Consider the following 24,557-nt stretch of genomic DNA (forward strand, 5'->3'; position numbering starts at 1 on the left):
TCTTTCAAGAGACCCGGCTCTCGTACTGTCGTCTTTTTTTTCGATTTTCGCTTTCAAGCTGCAATCGCTTTAAATTTCTCTCTTCTTTTTCAGCTTCCCACTTTTGCCGTTCTTTCTCTTTCCCATTCCGCTTCCCTTTTTCTTTTTTTCCTCCTGTACCAAATTCCACGTATCTACCAGCTGATCGTCATCTACGTGTTTTTCAATTGTCTTGCATATTTCAGGTTTTGTAATTTTGCCCTGTACTTCTATTGACAGTTCCTCGCATAACAACAGCAAGTCCGCCTTTGACAATTTCATAAGGTCCATGACAACGCTTTCTCCGCTTTGGCAATGCTATCTGCAAAATGTCGTGAGATTACTCTTTCTCAATTGACATACACTTCCCAGTGATTCTAGATTATTCTCTCAAAATCTGAAGCCTGGCGAATCCTATAGCAAAAACGCCGAAACGCTTACCGGTTGAGAAAGCACGATGTCGCACGGTCCATCCCAGCTGCTGCCAACCAGTTGTTAGAGATGAGGGTTCCTTGAGTGAGCTGACTTTCAGCGCCGCAGGTCCCTTCTACGAATGACGTCGTCGGACTTGGTTATGAAGGAAAGTGTACAGGGGGTTTATTTTACATTATTTACAAGATTTAGGAACCCATTGGAGGGTGATGGGGGAAGGTCGGAGGATCTGAGAAGATCTGAGGATGATCGAGGATTCCTTCTCATGGCACTCGTCGTCCGGTTTTAAAAGGGTCCGGTCGCTAGGACTCCTCAGGTTCGAGGAGGTCTTCGCCAGGTTGGGTGTGGCCTAACTTGCGGTGTCGTACACACACACCACTTCACATAGGGACACGCCCCCGTCACACGCCGCTGGACCATCGCCCCCACCAGAGAGAGCGTTGTCTTCGCGTCCGAACGACAGTTCTCACGCTGTCAAGCGGCACACGTCTTCCGGGAAGTCCGAATGGTCGAGGCGCCGGCGAGCCGGCACAGTTGAAGGGGTGAGCCACTCCTGCTCGGTTTGGCGGCCGCTAACAGCCTCCGTAGCAATGTTGTTTACAAACGGCGACAGAGTCGTCCGTCTCGAATCCAATAACCCAAGCGGGGACAGCCTGTGGGAACGAAGATGCCTATCGCCGTGCAGGGACCCCGGCTGCAGGTGTCCCGGGCCGACTACGCAACTGAACCAGACGGGCTGTCGCCAGAATCCTTACGAGGTGAATTGGCCCTGGTTGTGGTGCCGGGCAGCGCTCCCCTGTGCTTGCGCTGCCGTGGCAAGGGTCATGTTCGGCGTGATTGCAAAATTCCGCGGTGTGGTGCGTGCCGTCGGTTCGGGCATGAGGAGAGTGAGTGTGCGCGAACGTATGCCAGCGTGACCGGGCGCTGTTCTAATAATAATAATAATAATTGGTTTTGGGGGAAAGGAAATGGCGCAGTATCTGTCTCATATATCGTTGGACACCTGAACCGCGCCGTAAGGGAAGGGATAAAGGAGGGAGTGAAAGAAGAAAGGAAGAATTAGGTGGCTCAATGGTTAGGGCGCTGTTCTAACGAAGCAGCATCCGAGCTGATGATGGATGAGCTTGACGCCGAAGAAGCAGCGACGGGAAAGGGAGGCAACCTTTCGGAGACACTGGTGCCCCTTTCAACCAGTGTCGAAGAGGGCAGCGGGAGGCTTGAGCCTGCATCCAGTGTCCCGCAAGACGGTTTGCCTGATGAGACGGCTGCTGTGGTGGAAGACACCGCCGCCCGTCCTAACGAAGCTTGGGAGAACGCTGAAAGTCAGCAGGAGGAAATGGTGGTCTCCTTTGCTGCAAGCAGCAGTCAGGCTGGAAAGCGACGACGAGAAAAGAATTCCGATGCACCGCATACTCCTGAAGAAGGCGCTGAAGAACCCCCGGCGAAAGCTCCTGGAGTGAGGCGTCCGTCTTTCAAGCCGAGGCCTAACGTTCCGCCCGACCCGCGGCAGGCGGCCAAGCCGCCTCCGTAGTTCGTCGACCGCGTGCACCTGGGTGCCTTCGCGTGCATCGGGAGCATCGACGGACAACAGGCAGCGTCGCCTTTCAAGTTTCCTAGTCAGCGCAACCATAGACTATTGTGAGTTCAGCGACGTTGCTGCACGTAGCCTCCTTGTTCACAAAGTAAATAATGTGCGGTACAATTTTCTTTAAAAAGAAAAGATGGAGGGGAAAAAAGATGCAGCATTACGTATAGCAACGCTTAACGTGAGAGGGTTATCCGCAAAGCGGCGGCAGTATCAATTAAATCGCCTTCCACTAGAAAATGACGTCGACATTGCGGCTATACAAGAAACAAAAGTAGAATCTGAAGAGCAAACTGACCGCATGTTGTTACCTTTTCGATCCCGCTATGACATCTGTGTGAGTCATGCCATTGCCACTTCTGGGGGTGTTTTGCTTTTGATGCGAAACTCAATTGGTATTGTTGTAGGGTGTGTAAAAGTAGACGCAAGCGGTCGTCTTATTGTTTGCTCAGATCAAATGGCGAGTGATCTGTATATATGCCCCGAACAAGCAACAAGAGCTCAGAGTTTTCTTTGAGGAACTTGTGCCCCATGTCAGTGCAGAGCGAAATTTTGTTTTACTCGGTGACTTTAATTGTGTTTGTATGCCTGAAGATAGGGCAAGGAGGCACCCTTTGCGCGACCTCAGCGCTCTTTATTTGAACACGTTGGTCACAGACCAAAAGTTCGAAGATGTAGGTTTGCTGCTATCGAATTCTAGTTTGCCACAGTACACTCATTTCCAGCGCGATTCTCACGCTAGACTTGATAGAGCTTACATATTCGTCGCCCTCGCGCCACTGTGTACCCATTACATGGTGAAACATGTATCATTCAGTGACCATAGCCTGGTTACGTTTACATTAGGTGGCAAATAAAGGAATTCGCGCTTCAACTGGCATCTTTGAAAAATGAATAACAAACTTCTCGAAGACGAGACCTTCGTTAGCAAGACACAAGATAGTATACGAGAAGTACTGACAAGTGGGGCTAATAGTTTTGTTTGCGCGTGGGAGTGTTTCAAAGAAAACGTTAAGATGAGCGCAATCGAACACAGTACTGCGAAACAACACAAAAGAAAACACGCTGAGGAGCAATTAAAATGCCATCTGGATTTGTTACTCAGTCAAGAATGTGCGCAGCCGGGACTGCGCAGTACAGGAATCAGAGATGTTCGTAGGCAGCTGGAAGTGCTAGACAATAATAAGTACAAGGGAGCAGTTATACGGGCACGGGCAGAAAAGCATTGGGTTAGTGAAATGCCAACGAAGCGGGCACTTGCGGATGAAAAAAGCTACGCAGCGAAAAATGATATCCAAGAGATAAGGCTCGAAAATGCAGTCACTCAAGACAAGGAAATGATTAAAAGAGCCTTTGTCGAACACTACAGCGAATTATTTGCGTGCGGAAACAAACTTGCAGAGGGTTTTGAAAGCACGTTTTTGTCGCTCATGCCAAAACTTAACGAAGAAAGGAAATCATTTCTAGAAGTTCCAGTTACAATCCAAGAAATTGAAAAAGCCATAGATGATCTTAGTCCGGGCAAGACGCCTGGTCCAGACGGTTTGAGCGCGGCTTTCTATAAGCGGTTTCGAGAAGTGGCAGATGCATTACACGCTGTTTTAATGGAGGCGTACGAAAAGAAAGAGCTGCCACCGTCTTTCCGGCGAGCGCATATAGTACTAATTCCTAAGAGTAATGATCGCGAGAAGCAGCAGTTGGTGTCGTCTTTTTGACCTATAACGTTAACGAATGTGGATTATAAAATCTATATGAAGGTGCTAGCAAGGAGATTGCAAACTGTCATCAAAGATGTTCTGGGACCACACCAGACTTGTGGCATCAAAGGAAGGTCAATAACCACTAACATTCACATTATGAGGAGCATTTTAGAGTGTTGTGACGCTTTCTCAATGCGCGCAGCTGTGTTACAGGTTGATCTTGAAAAAGCTTCCGATCGCGTCCATCACGACACTTTTCAGCATATTGGAATATGTAAACTTGGGCTCAGTGATTTCGGATGGTGTGAGAATGGCATACAAGGGGTGTTTCACCAATATTGTAGTCAACAAAGAACTCACCGATAGTATCGAAATCCATTCCTCTGTCAGGCAAGGGTGCCCCTTATCCCCCTTGCTATTTGCCATCTATCTGGAGCCGTTTTGCTTGAAAGTACTGTACAATGAAAGGGTGAGAGGAGTCCAGTTAATGTCAACAGAAGTGAAGGTGCTTTCGTATGCTGATGATATTGCTATTATTTGCAAGGACAAAGAAACTGTCAAGGAGGCCCTGAACGATGCCATAGCATACTGCAGATGTACCGGCAGTGTTATAAACTGGAACGAATTCCTGGGTTTCTGGCAGGGGGAGTGGGAAGACTATCCTTCCTTATTTCAAAATGTTCAGTGGTCAGACGTGCCTACAAAGTATCTAGGCATACCAATTCAGCACTACTAGGACACGACACAGTATTGGCGAGCATGTGTGTTCGTAAACAACTAAATGGGGTGGCAGGGATTTTTCCATTTTTGCTTGCGCAACAGTGTGTAACCTTTTCCTTGTCGCTAAAGTATGGTACGTGCTGCAGGCGATGTTCATGAAAAGAATATGTGTTCAGAAGCTGCACAGAGTGTTAGCTGTGTATGTGTCGGGATCAACATGGGAGCGCACGAGCCGGACAAACTTGTTTCGCTCAGTGCAGAATGGTGGTTTGGGTCTTGTACATTTGTTTTTAAGGCAAGTTGTCTCGAGATTCATTTTCCTGCGAGACCAAAAGGATCCCTTTTTGAGGACAGTGATGCAAGTGCGGCTGCAAAACTTTTTACCCGAATTTCTGGTTTGTACACAAGAGTTTCATCGTCGAGGTGTGCAGGGGTATTTGCGTGAAGTGGTTGGAGCCTTTCAAATATTGAAAGTGCGATTCTCGATGCAGTACCTTAGTGGCGTAAAACGTAAGCGGCTCTATGCGGACCTATCAGATTTGATGTTACCAGTGCCAATTTATCGCATACTGAATGGTGATGGTCAGGGTGGTGATGTTCTTAAAAGTGTGAAGAAGATGGCCGTGCGGCCATCGGTGAAAACTTTCTTTTTCCGCTTACATAGTGGCACACTGCCCGTGAAGCCATGGTTGGAAGAGAAGAGGATATATGTCCCATGGGGCACAAACTGTTTAATATGCCGCAAGCCAGAAACTACTGTAGACCATATATTGTTGGACTGTTGGGATGCAGTCTTTCTTTAGGACATCCTGCAAAGGGCGCTAAAGAAAGACCTTCCAATAACGTCGTATGACATCCGTTTTTTGCCAGTTGATAACGAAGACGGTGCACCGTATGATTTGTTCATGCTGTTGGTACTGCATGGTGTATGAAAGACACGAATGGGTGTCCATCATGCAGATCAAAATGTGCGACCCGCTAGAGAGTACTTTGTTGAGAGTATTGCTTACCGAAGAGGTGGGTATAAGGAAAAAGTTGATAAACCAGAATGGTACACTCTGTTGAATGATTTTGTTGCCCTGAAACGGTTTTAACCTACGAGTGCTGTCTTTGTTCAGATAGCACCTTTTAATGTGTTGCATTTGTTTTTCCTGCCTAGTCGGCAATAAAGAGAGAAAAAAAAAAGCAGAGTGGAGCAGTGGAAGCGTGCTGGGCCCATAACCCAGATGTCCGTGGATCGAAACCACGCTCTGCTATCGATATTTTGCTTTAGTGTTCCTCTCTGTTGCTAGCGACGTAAATACGTATATTATATCTCCTAAAAATGGTGGAGCAGAGTGGCGCAGTGGAAGCGTACTGGGCCCATAACCCAGAGGCCCGTGGATCGAAACCACGCTCTGCTATCGACATTGCTTTAGTCTTCCTCTCTGTTGCTAGCGACGTAAATACGTATATTATATCTCCTAAAAATGGTGGAGCAGAGCGGCGCAGTGGAAGCGTACTGGGCCCATAACCCAGAGGTCCGTGGATCGAAACCACGCTCTGCTATCGACATTTTGCTTTAGTCTTCCTCTCTGTTGCTAGCGACGTAAATACGTATATTATATCTCCTAAAAATGGTGGAGCAGAGTGGCGCAGTGGAAGCGTGCTGGGCCCATAACCCAGAGGTCCGGGGATCGAAACCACGCTCTGCTATCGACATTTTGCTTTAGTCTTCCTCTCTGTTGCTAGCGACGTAAATACGTATATTATATCTCCTAAAAATGGTGGAGCAGAGTGGCGCAGTGGAAGCGTACTGCGCCCATAACACAGAGGTCCGTGGATCGAAACCACGCTCTGCTATCGACATTTTGCTTTAGTCTTCCTCTCTGTTGCTAGCGACGTAAATACGTATATTATATCTCCTAAAAATGGTGGAGCAGAGTGGCGCAGTGGAAGCGTACTGGGCCCATAACCCAGAGGTCCGTGGATCGAAACCACGCTCTGCTATCGACATTTTGCTTTAGTCTTCCTCTCTGTTGCTAGCGACGTAAATACGTATATTATATCTCCTAAAAATGGTGGAGCAGAGTGGCGCAGTGGAAGCGTACTGGGCCCATAACCCAGAGGTCCGTGGATCGAAACCACGCTCTGCTATCGACATTTTGCTTTAGTCTTCCTCTCTGTTGCTAGCGACGTAAATACGTATATTATATCTCCTAAAAATGGTGGAGCAGAGTGGCGCAGTGGAAGCGTACTGGGCCCATAACCCAGAGGTCCGTGGATCAAAACCACGCTCTGCTATCGACATTTTGCTTTAGTCTTCCTCTCTGTTGCTAGCGACGTAAATACGTATATTATATCTCCTAAAAATGGTGGAGCAGAGTGGCGCAGTGGAAGCGTACTGGGCCCATAACCCAGAGGTCCGTGGATCGAAACCACGCTCTACTATCGACATTTTGCTTTAGTCTTCCTCTCTGTTGCTAGCGACGTAAATACGTATATTATATCTCCTAAAAATGGTGGAGCAGAGTGGCGCAGTGGAAGCGTACTGGGCCCATAACCCAGAGGTCCGTGGATCGAAACCACGCTCTGCTATCGACATTTTGCTTTAGTCTTCCTCTCTGTTGCTAGCGACGTAAATACGTATATTATATCTCCTAAAAATGGTGGAGCAGAGTGGCGCAGTGGAAGCGTACTGGGCCCATAACCCAGAGGTCCGTGGATCGAAACCACGCTCTGCTATCGACATTTTGCTTTAGTCTTCCTCTCTGTTGCTAGCGACGTAAATACGTATATTATATCTCCTAAAAATGGTGGAGCAGAGTGGCGCAGTGGAAGCGCACTGGGCCCATAACCCAGAGGTCCGTGGATCGAAACCACGCTCTACTATCGACATTTTGCTTTAGTCTTCCTTTCTGTTGCTAGCGACGTAAATACGTATATGATATCGCCTAAAAATGGAGCAGCAGAGTGGCGCATTCTTCTTCCGGCTACCGTTCGGTGCGGACGCAGAATCATGAGCTCCGGCGGAGCGGCGATAGCGGCCCTTGCTGGCCGCGAAAACAGGTTTGCTACCTACGCAGATAAGGACTACGAGATTGTTCTGCCTACTCTGCCAACAGGACGTGTTGTGCTTAACACGGTGTTTCTGCACGGTGACGTGCGAGCGAGGCTCTACAGGGTGGAAGATTTTCGGGACGTCCTCGCCAACGCTGTTGCGCTCCCCGACGTCGTGGCGTTGGAGGCGTATCAGATTTTTCATGTGTGGGCGGTTACGCTCAGCAGTGCTGAAGCCACGAAAAAACATGCTGCGTTAAAGGAGCTACAAGTGAAAGGACGCCGGTGCATCATTTTCGACCCGGAGGATCAGCAGGTAAAACTGCGCCTGCATTGGATGCTGCACGGTGAGGCTGACGACTGCTTCCGGAATGCTTTCGCGGCGTTCGGAAACGTGACGGAGGTGACGCGGCAGCGTTGGCGCGTCCAAGGGATGAAGAAGAAAGGCTCAACCACCAGGACCGTGCTACTCAAGTTGAAGCCGGGAATGAAGGTGGATGATTTGCCACACCAGTTGCGAGTAGCCGGTGAGCTGGCCCTCGTGGTTGTGCCTGGGCGACCGATGCAGTGCTTGCGTTGTCACGGCACTGGCCACGTTCGCCGCGACTGCAAGGTGACCAGGTGTTCCCAATGCAGGCGCTATGTACACGCGGACGCGGACTGCATCCGTACCTACGCGTCGGCTACCGGTCTCGGAAAGGCGAACGACACCGCGGAACTCATGGACGTCGCCGAGGCGGAGGAAGCAGCGACTGGCACGGACGAGGCGGGCAAGTCGGCTTCGACGCTTGCCACGTGTGTGAGCTCCGGGGATAGCACCAAGGCGGCCGACGAACCAGCGAGCCAACCGCCGACGGCAGACTCCCTCGGCGCCGCTAACGTGACAGCTGGGAACGGGGCTAGCCCAACAGAGCCCGAGGCCGTCGAGTCAAACGACCCGAACGAGGACGACCACGGGAAGAGCGGCGCCCGCACAACTAGTGTCACGCCCCCCGTCACCACCCCGGCGAAGCGTCCCCACGACCAGACCAGCCCCGAAGGGGACAATGTGGCAGCGCCCGGCGTCGAGGAACCCCCTGCAAAGACCTCTCAATCCCGGCGTCCGAAGTTCCGGCCGCGCCCGAACCTTTCGGATGACAACCGTGCCGGCGACAAGGTACTCCTCGAGCAGGCCGATGTTCTTCCGCCGGATGATACCGGCGGCAACAGCGGCGTCTAGCCGCGCTCTAGACGTGGGAGGTAAGCACCATGCTGTTGGGTCCTTCCTCTTGAGTAAAAATGGCTCCCGCGCCGGCCTTTAATGTCGCTACGCTAAATGTCAGGGGCCTGGCGACCAGGAAAAAACAAGGTCAGGTGTATCGACTTATTACGGAGCGCGAGATAGATGTATTGGCCGTGCAAGAGATGAAAGTGGACGGCAACGAAGGAACCGACAGCATGGTGCGACGTTTCACGACTAGATTTTTTGCTGTCGTCAGTCATGCAGTGGGGACATCGGCTGGTTGCGTGCTCTTTGTAAAGAAGATCCCGGGGCTAGAGGTGCAAGCTTATTTTTCGTGTGTGTCTGGCCGGTGTGTTCTCCTTGACTTTTCCCTGAATAGCATTGAGTGGCGCATTGTTGTCGTGTATGCACCGAATGTGGTAGAGGAAAGAGTTGCTTTTTTCCAAAGCCTCCAATAGCGCGTTCGCACGGAGAGGCAGCTCATCGTCTTAGGCGACTTCAATTGTGTCCTAAATGCGCGCGATAAGTCAAGCATCCGGGGGTTCCGAGACAGGAGCACTGAAGTGTTGATCAGAATTATTGATAACGGAAACCTCGAGGATGTGGCTGAATGTCTTGAGGGTGCGCGGGCAGTGAAGTTCACCCATTTTCAGGGCTCAGGCCATGCACGGCTGGACGGCATTTATACATAAGTTGACACTGCCTCTGAATGCAGCTAGTACGAAGTTGTGGGAGTGTCCTTCTCAGACCACTGTTTAGTTGAGTGCTGCCTGGGAAGTGCCAAGCGAAGCAAGGCATTTTCATGGGAAATGTGGAAGCTAAACAACACGCTTCTTCGCGACGATGTCTACTACCGAGCAGTAAAGGATGAAATAGGAAAAATAAACCCGTGAAAGAAACTGAAGATTTGGCAACAGTGGGAGCTAAGCAAAGAATCTTTAAAAATCAAAGCAATAGAAAGCGCCACTTGTATCCGGTATAAGGAAAAACAAGACGAAGCTGAGTTAAGGGCACTACTGCAAACGTTGCTGAAGCAGGAATGCAAGGCGCCTGGGAAATGGATAGAAGATGTCAGAAAAACCAAACAAAAGATAGAACTTATGGAAGAACAGCGTTATCGCGGAGCACTGTTGAGGGCGAGGGCGGAAGACACAGCTGCTGGCGAAGCGCCATCAAAACGTGCTCTCGGTTTAGAAAAAGCCCACGCTGAAAGTAATCACATCGATAAAATAGAATGGGGGGGGGGGGTATCTTATCGGCAGACACTGACCACATCGAAGCAGCCTTTAAAGAATTCTACCAGAGGCTTTTTTCGTGGCATCCGGCAGACGCAGTTGCATTTAAGCATCAGTTTCTTGGTGCAATGCCACGGCTGGACGAAGAAAGGAAAAAGAAAATGGAACTAGCAATAACTGAAAACGAAGTAGGGCACGCGATAGATGAATTAAACCTCGGAAAATCACCAGGACCAGATGGATTCAGTGCGGCATTTTATAAAGAATTTAAGCATGAAATTGCCCCGGTGCTGTGTACAATGTTTAACGAAGCCTATGGAATAAACTTTTTGCCTCCGTCTTTTGGGACTTCCCATACAGTGCTCATGCCGAAAACTGATGATATAGAGAAATTACAATCTGTTACCGCATATCGACCGATCGCACTCACAAATGTGGACTACAAAATTTTTATGAAGGTATTGGCGCGAAGACTACAGACAGTGATATCGGATATTGTTGGACCCCACCAGACATGTGGAATAAAAGGGCGATCGATTTTTTCCAACTTTCACAAAGCACGCAGTGTACTTGAAACCTGCGATGAAATTAATGGGCGGGTGTCCATGCTTCAGATTGATCTCGAAAAAGCTTTTGATTGTGTTTATCATGAAATCTTGTTTTCCGTTTTAGACCATGTGAATGTCGGTTCAGTTATTCGCGAGGGTGTAGCCCTGGCGTATCGGAACTGCACGACAAGATTGATTGTTAACAAGTGTCTGGGGGCCCACATTAGCGTGCAGCGTTCGGTGCGTCAGGGCTGCCCCCTCCGCCCTCTCTTATTTTGTATTTACATCGAAACACTGTGTAGGGAAATAATAGAAAACAATAGTATTAATAGCTTTAGGTTACAAGCTGTTGAAGTTAAGCTGCTGGCGTATGCTGACGACGTTGCTGTAGTCACGGCTGATCAGGGGAGCATAAGCAAAGCTGTCGGGTGTGTATGCGAGTTCGGCGAAGTCACCGGTAGCGGGGTTAATTGGTCCAAATGCCTCGGACTCTGGCATGGATGGTGGCCATCACACCCGGACCATTTTGCCAACGTACCGTGGGCGACAACCCCGGGCAAGTATTTGGGCGTTCCGCTCGATGCTTATCGCGAAAGCGAGGAGTATAGGAAACAGCAAACGAAAGAAGCACGTGACAAAGCTGGAAAATGGAAAGGCACCAATCTCTCAATTTTCGCCAGAGCTACAGTCTGCAACCTGTTTGTTATTAGCAAACTCTGGTATGTGATGCAGGTTTTGCATTGCTCTCGGGTGCACATTCAGAAGATGCACCGGATTTTTGCCGTCTTTATATGGGCTTCCGAATGGGAACGTTGCAGCCGAACGAACCTGTTCCGGCGGGTAAAAGACGGTGGGTTGGGGCTAGGGCACCTCTTTTTAAGGTAGCTGGTGAACCGTTTTTTGTTTTTTCGCAACGTCGCAGACCCGTTCTTGCGCACCGTGTGCCAAATGAGGCTGCGGCGGTTGCTGCCCGAGTTTGTTGTTTCCACAGAAGAGCTCCCGGGTGGAATTTTTGGTTACTACAAAGAGATTGTAGCAAGTGTTAGGTTTCTTTCAACGCGTTTTTCCAGCGATTATTTGTATAAAACAAAAGAAAAAAGTTTTACCATGATCTTTGTGATATTGTTTTCCCAGAGCCTATGTACAGGGCCTTGTACAGTGGAGGTCCGGGAGCTGTTTTAAAAAGGGTGAAGAAAATGCAAGTGCCACCAGGAGTAAGGACCTTCTTTTTTAAATTACACACCGGGACACTACCAGTTGAAAAGTTTTTGGAGGGAAATGATTTCTTTTTACCGTGGGGATCGAACTGCTTAATTTGTAAACAGCCCGAAACAATAGACCATGTTTTTAGCATTGCTGGGAAGGGGTTTGTTTTTGGGATGTGTTACAAAGGACAATAAAGAAAGAGCTACCACTTGACGCGCAGGGAATTCGTTATTTAAGCACAGACAATGGGAATGGAGTACCATTTGATCTCATAATGCTCTTGGGCCTCCACTGTATATGACGCTCCAGAATGGCAGGCTATTATTGTGACAAAGACGCACGACCTGCCCGAATTTATTTTAGGGAAAGAATGGACTGCTTTCTGGCCATCCAGAAAGCCGCTGCGGAGCCCCGGAATGGCTCTCGAGGCTGGAGCCGCTCTGTATGCTTCGTGAATTTTTGAATGACGAAGCCAGACTCAAGCTGGCTGACAACGACACTGTCTTATGTACATAGTGTTTTGTGTGTTTTTTGTTGGGTGTTTTTTGGTTAAATGTTATGAGCCAAAGCCAGGCAATAAAATAGAAAAAGAGCAGAGTGGCGCAGTGGAAGCGTGCTGGGCCCATAACCCAGAGGTCCGTGGATCGAAACCACGCTCTGCTATCGACATTTTGCTTTAGTCTTCCTCTCTGTTGCTAGCGACGTAAATACGTATATTATATCTCCTAAAAATGAAATGGTGGAGCAGAGTGGCGCAGAGATTCGACTTCCGGCCACCGAGCGTGACGGACGCGTTATCATGAGCTCCGTCGGAGCGGTTTCAGCGGCCCAGTCGGGCCGCGGTAACAGGTTTTTTTCGGCTACTGCCGAAGATTAGCACGTTATTCTGCCCAATCTGCCATCCGGACGCATCGTCGCCAACACCGTTTTCATGCCCGGCGATCCAAGAGCCCGGCCCTATCGTTTTGAAGACTACCGGGACACTTTGGCCAACCTTGGTGCGCTTCCCGACGTTGTGGCGTTGGGGGCGTATCAAATGAACCACGTGTGGGCTGTGACAATGACAACTGCTGATGCTGCTCAGAAGTTGCTTGTGGACGTCGACGTGAAGGTAAAGGATCGCCCGTGTTTGCTCATTGATTCGAATAACCGAGAGGTTCGCGTAAAGCTGCACTGGTTGCTGCATGGCGTTACCGACGAAGACGTTCGCGTGGCACTGTCGCCCTACGGGAAGGTGTTGGAAGTGACCCGGGAGAAGTGGCGGGCGCTAGGTGTCACTGAAAAAGGGTCAACGACTCGTACAGTTGGACTAAAATTGCATGCCGACGTCAAAATAGACGATATTCCGCATCAGCTTAAGATAGCCGGAGAGCTAACTCTTGTTGTTGTGCCGGGCCGCGCTCCTCTGCGTCTGCGCTGCAAGAGCACCGGGCACATACGTCGCGACTGCAAAGTGCCGCGCTGTAGTCGTTGTCGTCGTTTCGGCCACGTCGATGCTGATTGCGCAAAGACGTACGCCAGCGTAGCCGGACCAGTGCAGGCAAACGACATATCGGACCACCTCATGGACGAGGAAGACTCAGGGGAAACAGCAAGGACCAGCCGTAACCTGGTTACCCAAGGGGCATCGTCGAAAATTCAAGGGGACGCACTAATTGACGGTGGAGGTAAACCCGCAGACGAGCGGCGACATGACGACGCAGAAGGCGGGAACGAGAAGGATGAGGCAAGCACTACGGGCCACCCCTCTCCCGGAGAAGGCGAGATACCATCCACCGAGCCGGCACCAGTCACCGTGATGGACAGCGACAGTATTGGTGCAGCTGCAAAGCGACTTCACGACGCAGGCGAAAATGGGAAGGAGCTTAGTGTCGTTGCTGTAGACGAGCCGCCAGCCAAGACGACTGTCGGACAGCGTCCTTTCTTTCGACCGCTGCCGAACACTTCGGCGGCACGCAAGACGGCGGAAACGCCGCCTATGCCGCCGTGAGGACCGCCCTGTGCTAACACACTCCGGATCAAAACGCAGTTGTGAGGTAAGCGCCATGCCCCCGGGTTTTTTCCCACCTTGCTATGATGACTATGGATAAGTCCATTCGCGTGGCAACTTTAAATGTCCGATGGCTTGCCTCAAGGAGTCAACGGTACCGCCTGTTAAGCGACTTTGACCTTGACATTCTAGCAGTGCAGGAGACGAAAGTCGAGGGCGACGTGGAAACCGGGGGCATGGTGCAGCAATTCGTTGCGCGATACTGTGCTATTGTGAGCCATTCCGTGGGATATTCTTCAGGCTGCGCGTTGTTGGTCCGACATTGTCTAGGAGCTAAAATAGAAGCCGTTACGTCATGCACGTCAGGACGGTTTATTGTATGTGATTGTATGTGACGGCACCAGTCATCTGGCTAAAAATGTAGACCAGCCACCGACCAGCGAGGAACAGATGGACCAGAGCAGCGACCGTGTGACGACCGTCGCCGCCCCAGCCAAGCGACCTATCGACCTGACCGACAACGAAGGGGACAAGCCCACATCTGGCGGCGTTGAGGAGCCGCCAGCAAAAACAGCCCAGTCCAGGCGATCAACACTCAGGCCAACGCCCAACCTTGCGGCAGGCAAGCGGGTCGCCGAGAAGGCGCCTCCGCAGCAAAACCAGACATCCGCTCCTGACGGCTCCGATGGTGGCAACGGCGTCTAGCTTCGTGCTAGACGTGAAAGGTGAGCACGGTGCTCTCGGCGTCAACACACGTTTTAAATATGGCTTCTGCAACCTCCTTGACTTTTGCAACGATCAATGTCAGAGGTTTTGCCGCTAAGAGGAAGCAGAGCCAAGTGCACCGCATTTTAACAGATCATAATATCGATCTGCTTGGTATTCAGGAAACGGAAGTGGAAGGGGAACAAGACACCGAGAGCATCGTGCAACGTTTTACGTCAAGATTCTATGCGGTCGTGAGCCATGCCGTCGGCACATCTGCCGGATGCATTGTGTTTATAAAAAAGCTGCCTAGCCTAGAGGTGCAGGCGTACACATCGTGCCCTTCGGGTCGTTGTTTAGTAGTGGATTTTGCTTTCGCCTGCTCTCAATGGCAACTAATTTGTGTTTACGCACCTAACGTGGGCGAGGATAGGGTAGCTTTTTTTAGAGCATTCAGCGTTTCTTAAGCACAGAAACACCCCTGATATTGTTTGGAGATTTTAATGTCTTGAACGCGGCTGACAAAACCAGCACGCGGTCCCACCGCGGTGAAAACACCGAACTTCTCCGTTACTTAATCGATAAGTCTGCATTGGAGGACGTGACTGAATGTGTGGTATACAAGCGCGGCAGGATGTTCACGCACTTCCAACGATGTAGCCATGCCCGCCTTGATAGAATATATGTATCGGGCGACTTGTCGCCAAAGTGTCACCGCTACGATGTTGTTCCTGCAACTTTCTCGGACCACTGCTTGGTGAAATCCAGTATATGCGCGGTAAAACGTAAAAACTCTTTCCAGTCGGACCTCTGAAAATTCAACAATAAGCTTCTGAAAGACGAAATTTTCACCTGGTTTGCAGCACAGGAAATTAATAAAATAACCGGTAATGGCGATCGGGCAGCTGGAGAAGAATGGGAAAGTTGCAAACAGCAGATAAAAGTGTATGCAATAGAAAGGGCCAGGTGCATACGTTTTCAAGAAAGGCTAAGCGAGGCACATTTGAAGTCCTTACTGGACAAGCTATTAGCTCAGGAATGCAAGGCACCAGGTGTTTTCATTGAAGACGTCCGAAAAATCAAACAAAAGCTAGAAACGATAGAGGAAGGGCGATATCGCGGCGCACTTGTGGGCGCGAGAGCTGAGCAATTCGCCGCGAGCGAAGCACCCACAAAACGGGCGTTAGGAATGGAAAGGGCGCACGCTCGGCGAAACCATGTCGCGGAAATTCAATGGGGCGGTGCCACTGCATCTGACGATGACAGCATTGCAAAGGCCTTTTTTTATTACTATCAAGCGCTTTTCGCTTCGAGGCATGTTGACATGGGAAGATTTAAGGAGATATTTTTAGTGGCCATGCCACGTATTGATGACGCAGACAGAATAAGATTAGAGCTGCCAATTAGCGAACATGAAGTGGAACAGGCTATTGATAAATTAAACTCAGGAAAGTCGCCGGGGACTGATGGCCTGAGCACGGCTTTTTATAAGGCTTTCAAAAAGGAACTAGCACCGCTCCTCTCAGTGGTATTTAATGAAGCGTATGAGTTGCATGCTCTGCCTACATCATATGCATCCTCGCATACTGTGCTCGTACCAAAAACCGATCAAACAGAAAAACGCAGACAGGTAACATCGTACAGGCCCATAGCCCTCACAAATGTCGACTACAAAATTTATATGGAGGTTCTTGCAGGCACGCTACAGACCGTAATGCATAAAATAGTCGGACCTCACCAAACGTGTGGGATCAAGGGGCGTTCCATTGTTGAGAATATTCACAAGGCTAGGTGCGTGCTTGAGTGTTGTGACGCAATATATGATCGGGTAGCAGTTCTTCAGATTGACCTTGAGAAGGCGTTTGACTGTGTGGCGCACGAATTGTTGCTTTTTATTCTACATTACGTTAACGTTGGTTCTGTTATCAGAGAGGGTGTGGCCATGGCTTACCGTAACTGCACTACGAGGTTAATAGTAAACAAGACCTTGGGGGCCACCATTAGTGTGCAGAGATCGGTACGCCAGGGCTGTCCCCTCAGCCCCCTGGTGTTTTGTATTTATATAGAAACCCTGTGCCTAAACATTATAGGAAATGAGGCTATTCATGGTTTTCGTGTACAGACATCAGAAGTGAAGCTCTTAGCATACGCAGATGACGTTGCTGTTTTCTGCGTTAACCAAGATAGCATAAGCAGGACAATTGAAGCAGTAAAGGGTTTCAGTGAGGTCACCGGAAGTTTGGTGAATTGGGGCAAGTGCCTGGGATTCTGGCACGGAGAATGGCCGTCCACTCCAACTGTTTTCGTCAGCGTTTCTTGGGTGACAACACCCGTGAAATACCTTGGTGTCCCACTCGGATTTTACAGGGACACTGAGCCTTTTTGGAAAACACAGGTTGAAGAAACGCGTGAGAAAGCCAGAAAATGGAAAAGTGCTCATTTGTCTGTATTTGCAAGGGCAACTGTCTGCAATTTGTTTTTGATAAGCAAGCTCTGGTACGTGATGCAAGTACTCCACTGCTCACGGTTAAATGTGCAAAAGCTGCACCGTATTTTCGCTGTCTTTATATGGCCCTCAAAATGGGAGACGTGCAGCCGGACAAATTTGTTCAGGAGCGTCAAGGTGAGGGGAATTGGTCTGGGGCACTTGTTCATACGGCAGATAGTAAACAGATTTTTGTTTCTCCGAGACGTTAAAGATCCCTTTCTACGTACCGTATGCCAAGTCAGGCTCGGGCGTGCTGTGCCAGATTTCATTGTTGGAACGGAGACTATGACTGGAGGTATTTTTGGTTTTCTTAAAGAGGTTGTGTTTAGCGGCAAGATTTTGACGGCGAGATTTTCAAAAAATTATTTAAGTGGTGTTCGGCGGAAAACATTGTACAAGGATGTATGTGACGTTTTATTGCCGGAACCAATGCACAGGGCAATATGCTCACGAGGCCCTAGCAGAGATGTCCTGAAACGGGTGAAAAAAATTCAGGTACCACCAGGAACAAAAATTTTCTTCTTCAAGCTTCACACCGGGACTCTGTAAAATCTTTCCAAGAAAAAAAGGGTTTTTACCTACCTTGGGGATCCCACTGCCTTATATGTAAACAACCAGAAACAATCGACCACGTTTTCTTGCACTGTTGGGAAGGGGTATATTTTTGGGACGTCCTTCAAAGGACCATCAAAAAAGAATTACCATTGGATCCGTATGGAATCCGATTCCTGCCTACAGCAAAAGATGGCATGCCGTTTGATTTAGTAATGGTCGCGAGCCTCCATAGCATATGGCGCTCCGGAATGGCAGGCTTTCATTGTGACCCGGATGCGCGGCCTGCTCGATTGTATTTCCGGGAGACAATGCACAAGTTCATCGAGGCGCTGAAAACACAAGCATCTCCCCCTGTGTGGCTTTCAAAGCTCGAACCTTTGACAGAACTCAGGGAATTTTAAACTGACAAGGCCTGCCCCTATGGGGGCCTTAGGCTACCTTTTTGTAGTTTGGGTGTCTACCCGTGTATGTTTTTGTTGTATGCTGTCGAAGCCCGGCAATAAAAAAAAAAGAGCAGAGTGGCGCAATGGAAGCGTGCTGGGCCCATAACCCAGAGGTCCGTGGATCGAAACCACGCTCTGCTATCGACATTTTGCTTTAGTCTTCCTTCCTGTGCAGGCGACATAAATACGTATTTTATATCTCCTAAAAATGGTGCAGGAGTGTGGCGCAGTAGAAGGGATTCTGCTTCCGTCGGAGCGGTGTCAGCGGCCCAGCCGGGCCGTGGTAACAGGTCTTTTGGTGCTTTTTTTTCGACATGTTCTGAATACCAGGTAGTTTTACCGAGTTTGCCTACAGGGCGCCTCCTTGCGAACAGTTTTTTTTGCACTGTGATACTAGGGCACGCCCATACCGGGTAGAAGATTTCCGGGATGTTCTTGCTGAGTTATCGCTCCTGCCGGAAGTCGTCGCCATCGTAGCCTACAGGATGAGTCACGTGTGGGCGGTTACGTTTAAGGATGAAGATGCCGTGAAAAAGATTGAGTGCTGGTGAGTTGGTTGTGAAAAAGTGCCGGTGTCTCGTCCTAACCAAGACGTGCGCATGAAAGTGCGCTGGCTCTTGCACAGCGTTCTGGACGACGACGTGAAGCTCGCCTTCGCGGCATTTGGCAAGGTGACAGACGTTGCCCGCGAGCGGTGGCGAGTGCAAGGTATGGCAGACAAAGGCTCTACTACAAGGCTCGTCACCCTGAAGCTGAAACCGGGAGTGAAGCTCGACGACATTCCGCACCAGGTGAGCGTCGCTGGTGAGCTGGCTCTCGTGGTCGTGCCGGGGAGGGCTCCGCTCTGCCTTCGCTGCTGCGGCACGGGCCACATTCGCCGGGAGTGCCGCATACCTGATCACACTGATTCTATTAAGCTTCCAGAAGATCTTAACAGCATATCTAACTGGTGCGATAAATGGTTCATGGGACTAAATGCTAACAAATGTAAAACAATGCATGTATCGCGTCGCACCAACATCCCTGACAACACGCGCACTTACTTTCTTCGCGACACTTCCCTTAATTCCGTCAGCTCATACAGATACCTAGGTGTTCATATTTCACGTAACCAATCATGGCATATGCACGTCGAACACGTCACTAATAACGCTAACCGGGTTCTTGGGTACCTACGTCGAAATTTCTTTGCTGCGCCTCTGCCGATAAAACTAACATTGTACAAAACATTAGTGCGGCGTAAACTAGAATATGCATGCGCAGTATGGGATCCCATTCAAATCACACTAATAAACACACTTGAATCCATTCAAAATCGCGCAGCACGTTTTATCTTATCTAACTGTTCCGGTCACGCCAGCATTACTTCCATGAAAAGCACCCTTGCCCTGCTGGACCTTTCTTCGCGCCGTAAATGTTTTTGACTTTGTCGTTTTCATAGAATGTATCATCATAACCCTGTGTTAAAGGATCATCTTTTTGCTCGCCCATCATACATATCCTCCCGTTCTGACCACATGTTTAACGTTACTGTCCAATTTTTCAGAACAGAAGCGTGTCATAATTCATTTATTCCCAAAACCAGCGCAAACTGGAACGACCTTCCTCCCTCCATCGCTGCCATTTCTGACATTCACAACTTCAAGACCACTGTATTTTCAGCCGCTTTGTAAAATAATATTGTATAATATGCACTGTTTATGTTAAGTACCAGTACCACTCCTTTCTGTAATGCCTTCAGGCCTGGAAAGTATTCGAAATAAATAAATAAATAAATACCGCGGTGCGGTGGGTGTCGGCGGTTCGGCCGCGAGGACAGCCAGTGCGAGCGGACTTACGCAAAAGTCAGCGGGTCCACGAACACCCAGGACGCTTCGGCCTTGCTCATGGACGAGGCGGATATGGAAGAGACGTCTGCCGCTACGACTGAGACAGCAGCGGGTGAGGCAAAGAAGCCCTTGGAGACACCGCAACAGGAGAAAATTGTTGCTGAGTCTGGCGTCACAATAGTTTGACGAGTGCCTCCCCACGAAGCCGTGCCGAGGTCGGAGGGCGAGGGGAAATCCTCAGTCGTTACTGGGGCTCCTTGCATTCCTCCTGACCCTGAGAGCATGAACATGTCTTCTGGAGCGGCGGGAAAGCGCCCGCACGAGGACGGCGACAACACGGCCCTTCACTAGGACGGCAATGGCGGCGACGAGCCGCCGTCCAAAACAGCAGGTACGAGGCGACCGACCTTGAAGCCGCGGCCGAATACTTCGTCCGAGACACGGCAGGCGGGAAAACTGCCTCAGTAGTTTCATGCCTAGAGCCCCTCTGGGGTCTGGGGATTTTTGGGGTGTGGCGCGATGGCAGGCACCATAAAATAAGGCGTTTTTTTTTCTCGATATGGCTATCATCTTAAGTGAAGCACTACGTGTAGCCACTTTAAACGTGCGAGGCCTTGGAGCAAGAAGGCGACAATGCCAGCTCAGTCGCCTCCTCCTAGACAACAATCTGCACGTAGTTGGAATTCAAGCGAAAAAAATTGAAAGCCAAGAAGCTACAGAACGTATGGTGTCCGTTTTCCGTGTGCACTACGATGTATGTGCGTGTCATTCTGTAGGTGCCTCGGGTGGCTGCGTACTTCGCAATAATCTCGGCATTACGGTGCAGTCAATTTTCTCGTGTGATAGCGGCCGTCTTCTAGTTGTTGATTTTTTGTACTGCGGCCTTGAGTTCAGTTATTTGCGTGCATGCACCAAATATAGAGTCCGAGCGAAGAGTGGTTTTTGACAGATTTGAGACCTACCTAAAGTGTGACAAGGTAATGATCCTACTGGGTGATTTCAATTTCGTCTGTCAAGCTGCCGATCGCGCAAAAAAGTCTTTTGTGAGAGACAAGAGTGCTGAAATTTTGAACGAATTGGCCCATGGCTATGATTTAGAAGATATTGGAAGCGTTTTTTCACAAATGGCACTGGTACATGGTATACCCATTTTCAGGGGAATGGCCATGCCCGATTGGACAGAGTGTATGTGTCGGCAGAACTTGTTTCACTATGCACCTTGTATGAAGTCAGACCTGTGGCTTTCAGTGACCACGCTCTAGTGATTACAAACGTTGGTAGGCAGCAAAGCAAAAAGCGGTTTAATTGGCATTTATGGAAGTTAAATAATAAGTTGCTGGAGGACGAAGGATTTGTTAAGAAAGTAGAGCAAGATCTAGAGAAGCTAATTACAACGCAACCATCGAGCTTCGCTGCAGAGTGGGAGAAGTTTAAGCAAACGGTAAAAATAAGAGCAATTGAAAAAAGTACGCAGTTGAAATATGCCGAGAAACAAAAGGAAGCACAACTTCGTGAACAGCTTGAATACCTCACGTGTATAGAAAGCGCTCAACCAGGCACATGCTTTAATAAAATCAGGGATGTCAAAGCCCAGCTGGAAAAAATGGACGCCGATAAGTATACTGCGGCAGTTATTCGGGCGCGAACTGAGCAGCTATGGGCAGGGGAAACGCCAACAAAGCGAGCGATATCTGATGAAAAACGATACTCGTGTCGAAAGCAAATCCGACAGATAAACACTGGGGCAGGGGTTTCGGCGGACAGTGGTGTAATCAAGGAAGCAATCTTTGATCACTTCAAAGATATGCTGGGTCATTCGCGAAAAGCCGAAAGGGGCTTCCATAGTGAATTCTTACCGCTTATGCCGAAACTTGACGAGGAAGTCAAAACACGGCTTGAACAGTCGATTTCCGTGCAAGAAATAGAGGACGCGATAGATGCTTTGCCAACCGGTAAAGCTCCTGGCCCTGACGGCCTGGGAGCCGCTTTCTACAAAGCTTTCAAAACTGCCATAGCCCGGATTCTGCAAATCATTCTCGTTGAATGTTATCAGAAAAAACGTGTTCCGCTGTCCTTCACAACTTCTCACATAGGGCTCATTCCTAAAACCGATGACCCTGAAAAGCTGCTGATGGTGGGGTCTTATCGCCCGATAAGCCTCAGCAACGTAGACTACAAGATTTTCATGAAGGTGTTGGCGAAGAGATTGCAGAGTGTTACAACCTCGCTTGTAGGCACGCACCAAACGTGTGGCATAATAGGTCGAAGTATTGCTACTAACATACACGTGGTGCGGTCCATACTAGAATGCTGCGACTGTTTTGATGACCGAGTGGCGATGATACAACTAGATCTGGCAAAAGCATTTGACCGTGTGTCTCACGATGTCCTGTTTGCCGTATTAGAGCATGCAAATGTTGGTCAAATAATAATAGAGGGTGTTAGAATGGCATACGCAAACTGTACGACTCAGATTGTTGTGAACGGCGAACTCACTGACAGAGTCGCAAGTGCGATCTTCAGTAAGGCAGGGTTGTCCCCTGTCGCCATTGCTATTCGCGGCCTACCTTGAGCCACTTTGCTTGGCCGTCCGGAATAATGAAAGCATAACGGGTTTCAGACTACAATCAGCGCACGCAAAAATCTAGGCTTATGCCGATGATATAGCTGTCTTTTGTGCAAATACAGAAAGTATTTCTGAGGTATCAAACGTAGTGCATAAATTTTGTAGCTGCACTGTGGCCCAGATCAACTGGGAAAAAGTAGAGGGTTCTGGCATGGTAGATGGGATGTCACGCCTATACACTATTCTCGGATGCGCTGGTCTACCACTCCAGCGTTGTATTTAGGAGTACCCCTCGAATCTTACCGGGACCCAGATCCGTATTGGCATGACCAAGCATCGAGGGCCAAGGAACGAAGTGATGCATGGCAAGGAAGACAATTGTCGATGTTTTCACGTGCCACTATATGTAACCGGTTCTTTACCGCTAAAGTGTGGTATGTGATGAATGTACAGAGTGCTTCCAGCGCAAGCGTTAAAAAACTTCATCGTGTTTTTGCGGTTTTTATTTGGGCTTCGACCTGGGAAAGGACGAGTCGGACAAACTTGTTTCTTTCTGTGCAGGAAGGTGGCCTTGGCCTGGCGCACTTATTTTTGAGACAAGTTGTACCGCGCTTCATATACCTTCGTGATCAAAATGATGTCCTCCGGACTGTAATGCAAGTTAGGCTGTGTCGACTTCTTCCTGATTTTCTTGTAAGTTCTTCTGTAAATGTAAATGGTGCGATAAGAGGGTACCTTAAAGAAGTTGTACTCGCGTACAGAATGCTGCATGATCGGTTTTCCATGGAGTGTTTGTGTAATGTAAAGAAAAAAAAATTGTACGTGGAGTTAGTGGACACAATGCTTCCTGTACCGGTATATCGTTTGTCACACAGTGCAGGCCCAGGAGCTGATGTACTTAAAAGAGTTAAGAAGATGCCAGTATTACCAACGATAAAATCCCTTTTCTTTAAACTCCACACTAATACCTTATCAGTGAAAACATGGATGCACGATAAAGGTCTTTTCGTCCCTTGGTCAACAAACTGTTTCCTGTGCCACAAACATGAAACCATTGAACATGCGTTTTTAGACTGTTGGGATCCCATTTGTTTCTGGGATGTCCTTCAGAGAACCTTAAAAAAAGAGCTACCCCTAAATGCGTATGGAATAAGATTTTTACCCTTCCGCAAAACAGATGATTTTCCATTTGATGCAGTAATGCTCCTGGGCCTTCACAGCTTGTGGAAAACCAGAATGGAGTTTAACAATGGAGCTGAACAAGTCAAACCTGTACGGGAACATTTCATTCAAAATGTTGTGAGGTTCAGATAAGTGTATAAGGCCCTCCCTGAGCAGCCAAATTGGATTGATGTGTATGACGGTTTGGCAAGACTGAAAAAATTTTAACATATTGTGTCATGCAGAGGTGTGCTGACACGTTTTTATCGTTCATCGTGTCTGTTTTGGATGTCGAAGTCGGCAATAAAGGAAAAAAAAAAGTGGCGCAGTAGAAGCGTGCTGGGCCCATAACCCAGAGTTTCGTGGATGGAAACCACGCTCTGATATCGATATTTTGCTTTAGTCTGCCCCTCTGTTGCAAGCGACGTAAATACGTATACTATATCTCCTAGAAATGATGCAGCAGAGTGGCGCAGTGGAAGCGTGCTGGGCCTATAACCCAGAGGTCCGCGGATCGAAACCACGCTCTGCTATCGACATTTTGCTTCCGTCTTCCCCTCTGTTGCAAGCGACGTAAATACGTATATCTCCTAGAATTGGTGCAGCAGAGTGGCGCAGTGGGTGGATTCTACTTCCGGCCACCGAGCGTTACGGACGTGTGATGACGGGCGCCGTAGGAGCGGCTTCAGCGGCCATGTCTGGCCGCGGTAACAGTTTTACTGATGAGGAAAATGCTTACTAGGTTGTTCTGCCAGGATTGCCTACAGGGCGTTTTGTTGTACAGTTTTTTTGCACGCCGATATTAGATCCCGCCCGTACCATTTCGAGGATTTCCGGGATGCCCTATCTCAGCACGCGCTGCTCCCCGATGTTATCGCCCTGGGGGCGTATCGGATGAGCCACGTCTGGGCAGCCACTCTCAAGGATTCCGAAGCCGTAACGAAGATTTTGAGCGTCGGTGGAATGCTTGTGAAAGAAAGCCGCTGCCTGGTGATTGACCCGACCAATCAGGATGTGCGACTGAAGCTACACTGGCTGCTGAACAACGTACCGGACGAAGACGTACGTGCCGTGCCGCCTTTGAGCCGTGCGGGAAAGTCACGGAAATCGCCCGA

General features: G+C 49.2%; 2 non-coding genes and 1 pseudogene across 2 annotated transcripts; all 3 read left to right on the top strand.

Annotated features, from left to right (window-relative positions):
* The first annotated feature begins 4,222 nt into the window (after window positions 1–4,222).
* Window positions 4,223–5,549, top strand: LOC144097432 (uncharacterized; annotated as a pseudogene).
* Window positions 5,550–12,296: 6,747 nt separating this feature from the next.
* TRNAM-CAU (transfer RNA methionine (anticodon CAU)) lies at window positions 12,297–12,368 on the top strand. Its single transcript has one exon. It is a non-coding gene; the product is annotated as a tRNA-Met (tRNA).
* Window positions 12,369–23,903: 11,535 nt separating this feature from the next.
* On the top strand, window positions 23,904–23,975 carry TRNAI-UAU (transfer RNA isoleucine (anticodon UAU)). Its single transcript has one exon. It is a non-coding gene; the product is annotated as a tRNA-Ile (tRNA).
* The last annotated feature ends 582 nt before the right edge of the window (window positions 23,976–24,557 follow it).

The sequence above is a fragment of the Amblyomma americanum genome, chromosome 7 (genome assembly GCF_052857255.1).
Source record: "Amblyomma americanum isolate KBUSLIRL-KWMA chromosome 7, ASM5285725v1, whole genome shotgun sequence".
NCBI classification, from domain to species: domain Eukaryota; kingdom Metazoa; phylum Arthropoda; class Arachnida; order Ixodida; family Ixodidae; genus Amblyomma; species Amblyomma americanum.